The following is a 6000-nucleotide window of genomic DNA, read 5'->3' on the forward strand; positions in this document are numbered from 1 at the left end:
TTTTGTATCCATTCAGCAAGCCTGTGTCTTTTGTTTGGAGCATTTAATCCATTCACATTTAAAGTAATTATTGCTATGTATATTCCTATGACCATTTTCTTAATTGTTTTGGGGTTTTTTTTAGGTCCTTTTCTTCTCTTGTGTTTCCCACTTAGAGAAGTTCCTTAAGCGTTTGTTGTAGAGCTGGTTTGGTGATGCTGAATTATCTTAGCTTTTGCTTGTCTGTAAAGCTTTTGATTTCTCCATCGAATCTGAATGAGATCCTTGCAGGGCAGAGTAATCTTGGTAGTAAGTTCTTCCCTTTCATCACTTTAAGTATATCATGCCACTCCCTTCTGGCTTGTAGAGTTTCTGCTGAGATATCAGCTGTTAACCTTATGAGAGTTCATTGTATGTTATTTGTCTTTTTTCCCTTGCTGCTTTCAATAATTTTTATTTGTCTTAAATTTTACCAATTTGCCTACTATGTGTCTTGGTGTGTTTCTCTTTGGTTTATCCTGTATGGGACTCACTGCACTTCCTGGAGTTGGGTGGCTATTTCCTTTCCCATGTTAGGGAAGTTTTCAACTATAATCTCTTCAGATATTTTCTCTGGTCCTTTCTCTATCTCTTCTCCTTCTGGCACCCATATAATGCGAATGTTGTTGTGTTTAATGTTGTCCCAGAGGTCTCTTAGGCTGTCTTCATTTCTTTTCATTCTTTTTTCTTTATTCTGTTCATCAGCAGTGAATTACACCATTCTGTCTTCCAGGTCACTTATCTGTTCTTCTTCTTCAGTTATTCTGCTGTTGATTCCTTCTAGTGTAGTTTTCATTTCAATTAATTTTATTGTTCATCTCTGTTTGTTTTTTCTTTATTTCTTCTAGGTCTTTGTTAAACATTTCTTGCATCTTCTCGATCTTTGCCTCCATTCTTTTTCCAAGGTCCTGGATCATCTTCACTATCATTATTCTGAATTCTTTTTCTGGAAGGTTGCATATCTCCACTTCATTTAGTTGTTTTTCTGGGTTTTATCTTGTTCCTTCATCTGGTACATATCCCTCTGCCCTTTCATCTTGTGTATCTTTCTGTGAATGTGGTTTTTGTTCCACAGGCTGCAGGATTGTGGTTCTTCTTGCTTCTGCTGTCTGCCCTCTCTCCACAATATGTTCTTCACTGTAATTATTCCCCGCAGTTATGTGGGTACCACTGTGTATATATCCCTGTGGGACTCACAGCATGGGCCTCCAGCCCCACGGATCCCCAGCTTGACAACCTGGGGTCTAGTTGTAACTCTGCAGTTTTTTTACAGATTAAGGCAAATGGAATAGCCCAGGGAAGACCTACAATTGAGCTGAACTGGACTCTGACCTTTTTAGTCACCTGTTTAGTACTTTGCCCCAGTGTCCTGCCCCCTCCTCGTCTTATACACCCTGAAAAAATAAACTGAACAATATATTTTGAGCAAATGTCACATAAGGGAGGCCTTTGCCGACTATCTTAATCACATTTGTAGCCTGGCTCCGCACCCTGGCCCTCCCCATCCTCTATGCCCAATCTACTTTACTCCATAGCATTTATTATTCTCTAACATAGTAGAGACTATACTTCTTTCCTTATTGAAGCCTCCCACTAGTAGAATGTAAGCTCCTCCATGAGAATAGAGAATCTTTATCTGTTTGGCTCACTGCTGTATCCCTAGCACCTTTAAGAGTGTCTGGACCTTAGAGGTGCTTGGTAACTATTTGTTGATGGAATGAATGAATCAATTAATCAGACACTTTGACATGTGCCATACTTTTTGACCCAGAATCTATATTTCTAGGAATCTGTTTTTCACATATTGGCTTGAATGAATGGAAAATATATGAACTAAGAGGGTTCATTTCCTCATTATTTATAAGCATGAAGAAATGGGAAACAATCCTTTAACAATAAGGGAGTGTTTAAATAAATTGTGGTATTAACCCACTAAAATTCACATCTTAGAAGAATATTTAATAACATGGGAATATGTTAAGGATGTTTCGTTAAATGAAAATAGTATTATTATAATTTGATTGTAAGTGTAACATGACCATGTATATATGCATTGAAAAAATGGTGGAAAGGTAACAGCATCTGTGGGAGACAAGTTTATCTGTGGTTATTTGTGGCAGGAAGGATTACAAATTATTTTAATTTTGCTTTTTTGTGTTTTCCTCAGTGTTTAAATTTTCTAGGGAAAGAGGAGGAGGCTGGTGGTGATGGTGGGATGTCTCCCTGGAGCCTGGGGGTTTGGAAGAAGTGGCCTCCTAATTATCTCCTGGTAACCAGACCCTCAGATATGTTCCTCCCACACTGTCTGTGGGTTAGGTCATGTGACTTGCTTTGGCCAGTGGGAGTTTAGACCTCACTCACATGTCTGAGGTGTCAGTTGGGATGGCTGGAATTGCTGGAGCTTCTCTTCACATAGCCTCTCATCCTCCAGGAGACCAGCCCAGGTTTGTCTGCATGACAGAGGAAGAGTTTCTTTCAGCAATAGAACCCCAGTGCACGAGTGAGGTCATTCTAGACCTTCACTGTCCTATACGGTGGCCCTTGAGCACTTGAAATGTGGCTAGTATGAATTGAGATGTGCTGTAAGTTTAAAATGCACACTGGATTTTGAAGACTTGTATAAAAGAATGTAAACCATTTCATTAATAATTTTTATATTAATTACATATTGAAATAATAATACTTTGGTTATATTGGGTTAACTTAAAATATATAATTAAAATGAACTTCACCTGTGTAAGTCTTTAAAATTGGCTCCTAGAAAATTTCAAATTATAGACATGATTTATATTATATTTCTGTTGGGCAGAAATATAATATCCTAGTTATATTTCTGTTGGGCAGAAATATAATATCCTAGACCATCTAGCCACAGACACGCCATCCCAGATCAGAAGAACCATCTAGCTGACCCACAGAATTGGAGCAAATAAAATGATTGTTGCTTTAAATTACTAAATTTTGCCGTGTTTTGCTGTGTAGCAAAGCCCATTTGTTGCCAGAAGCATGCTGTGATTTACAGATCCTACCAACTCAGCTCCTTGACCTTTACAGGAATGAGCCAGACTCCCAGAGAAGTTTGGAAAGAAAGCAGGATATGATGGAGAACAATGATGAGTGACCTGGTGCTGGAACCAGGAACATAGGTGAGAAGGTTGCAGGGTGTGGAGGGGGTGAGGATGTTGAGAGACCTTCACCTTCTCAGAGTCCCAGTCTGGAAGGCCACCTCCTCAGCCTGCAGCCCTGGAGGGCAGTGGCTTGGGAATTCCTAGAGAAGCCCTTACCCGCCTTTCCTACTGCCACTCTCCTCTCCTTTCCTATGAACTCTGTGTGTGCTCTGCTGTCCAATCCCACAAAGCTCTGTGGGAAAAACACTACATCAACAACAACAAGATAATAAAGGGCATGTCAGTGAGAGAACAGGAGGGAGAGGAAAGGGTGATTTTGGCAGTAATACCCTATCATCTAGGGCCTCTGTGCTTCCCTCAGCTCCCTCCTCCCTGAGCCAAATGTGACTGGACATCAGAGCTAGAGGAAGCCTTAGAGATCATCCAACCTAGCCCCTTTCTGTTACATATGAGGAAACTAAGGCCCAAAGATGTTAAATGACCTGCCTAGGGTCACACCAGAAATTAGTGGTGGTCAGGTCTAGAATTCAGTTTTCAGACTCTCAGTCCAGTGCTCTTTCTTCTGCTTCCCATGATACCAACTCATTGGGTATCAGTCATGCTACATTCAGCCTGGGCTTTTGGAGGCTCATTCACGCCTAAGAGCAGCGTGAGTGCAAGGGTTTCTCTTTGCATGAGCACCATTTCTGTCTCTGAACTCACCCCTCCTCTACCTCTCAGACTCTCTGCTACTGAACTTTTGCTCTAAGATGTGAGAGGTTCAGAGTGCATTCACTTGGGGGCCTGTCTCCTCCCTGTGGTGCTGTCCTTGGATGGAGTCACACTCATGTTCCCACTCACCTTCTGCTGGATGCTGATTGAACAGAGCTATGGGCTCTGGACTGATTGCTGCTCTGGTCTTTGTGTAGCTGGCACACAGAGGCGGATCCTGAAGCATAGGGACAAGGATTGAGAGCAGGATCTCTTGGGTGGTAGGATACAGGAGTGGGATGGGTTGGAAATAATGGGGAGGAGGGTGAGGAAATCCCAGAGGCACCACTTTTCTCCCAGTGGGTGTCCAAACCATGAGGTTGGCTGCCATAACCCTTGCATCTCCTCTGCTTCTAGACCATTGTTCCACCATCTTCTGAGTATAGCACTTCTTTGGAAGGCCAACCCTCTCCTACTGCCTCATTTACTGCTTTGCTGTTTTCATCATTTGACATCTGGTGGACAATCTTAGCTGTTCTCCATGATTTGAGCACAGGTTGGTAGGTGCTGATTATCCCAGGGACTTTGGCATCCGGGTGGAGGCATCTCTGCCCTCCCAGCTCCATTCCTTGATAGAGTCAGTTCCAATGAACTTTATCTCTGTTCTCTTTAGTTGCTTATCAGCCATATCTTGGGACTGATTGCTGCATGGTGGCTGAACTCAGAATTGCTTATCTTCAAGATTTCAAAATCTCTGACCCCCAACCTTCTGTACATTGTCTCCTCACCCTGCTGCTTCTGTGAAGTATTCTCCTAGCTCTCCTCTAGTTCTGACTTGCTCCCCTGCTGGGACGAAGGCACTCAGTTCTTCCTTATAGTAGCTTTTTGCCATCCTTTCTTGGAACAGAAGAACACTTACCTGGAAGGCTGCTTGTTGTTGGCATAGCAGCATGCAAAGAGACATTGAAACCAATAACCCCAAAAGAATCTGGATTAAAAAAAAAATTCGTTTTGGTGTCTGGAACCTTGTTGCCATGATGATTTTCTGAAAAGATTTTCTACTTTTCACCCAGATATTTAAAGTCAGGAAGATGCATCCAGTATTGTGGTACTACAGAGCTGCTCACTCTCTCAGGAGGGAAATAATGAGAATGTGGCCCGATCCAGGGAAATCAGCCATGGCAGATGACGGCCATCAGAGGTCTAAGGAATTGGTGTTTGGGTTATTTCTGGTCCACATGGCAAGTGTTCAGGGTGAGTGTCTTAGTCTGTTCTGGTTGCAATTACAAAATAGCACTGGGACTGGGAAGCTTATACACAATAGAAATTCATTTTCACAGTTCTGGAGGATGGAAGTCCAAGATCAGGGTGCCAGCATGGTCGAGTTCCGGTGAAGGCCCTCTTCCAGATTGCAGACTGCGGACTTTTTGCTTTGCCTTCACATGGTGGAAGGGGCAAGTGTTGTCTCTGGGGTCTCCTGACCTAATCACCTCCCATTCATCTTGTGGGATAGGATTTCAATGTATGAATCTTGGGTGGGGACACAGACGTTCAGACCACAGCTGTGAGGAGGGGCAGAAAAGCTGCATGAGGTGATGTGAAAGTTGAAAAGAGAAAAGTGTGATGCTATCCAGGAACCATCTAAGGAAAAAACTCTTGCAAGGCAGATTGAGAATTTTAAAACAACACTCTCCCACCCAACTGCCCCATGACATCTGTTAACACAAGAGGCAGAGCTATTTCCTGGAAAGCCTCCTCATGTTTACAAGGGTGAGACCCTCTTGATGTTTTTGCAACTTTAATTAAAGAGCTGAGGGATGGATTTATATCCACAGCAGTTCCCATGGGGGAACACACGGGCTGGTTGTACACAATGCTGCACAGTCAAATGAAAAGAGAAAAAGTCAATCAATTATCCAGATGTTTTGGAATTTTACATAAATGTAGTCACAATGGGGATTTGATCCTTGATAATAACGTATTATTCTTCCATAATGGTGGAGAAAAATGTTCTTGGAAGGAAGACGGGAGTCTTTTCCTAATACTCTTTTATTCTTTCTTCTCCTTTCTGAGTTTATACTTAACAGCATCAAGCACAACAGAACATGGAGACTGAGGACAGAAAACAGAAAAAAGCACAGGACATGGCCCCCTCTCCAAATTG

General features: G+C 42.4%; 1 long non-coding RNA gene across 2 annotated transcripts in view; it reads left to right on the forward strand.

Moving 5' to 3' along the window:
• Positions 1-5798, forward strand: part of LOC307192930 — a 97025-nt gene extending 91227 nt beyond the window's left edge. For both annotated transcript variants that reach the window (XR_013830197.1, XR_013830198.1), the window contains 4 exons: positions 2186-2462; positions 3073-3164; positions 4910-5090; positions 5177-5798. This is a non-coding gene — a long non-coding RNA (uncharacterized lncRNA). The remainder of the gene's footprint in view (positions 1-2185; positions 2463-3072; positions 3165-4909; positions 5091-5176) is intronic.
• The last annotated feature ends 202 nt before the right edge of the window (positions 5799-6000 follow it).

The sequence above is a fragment of the Stenella coeruleoalba genome, assembly GCF_951394435.1.
Source record: "Stenella coeruleoalba genome assembly, chromosome: 1".
NCBI lineage: Eukaryota > Metazoa > Chordata > Mammalia > Artiodactyla > Delphinidae > Stenella > Stenella coeruleoalba.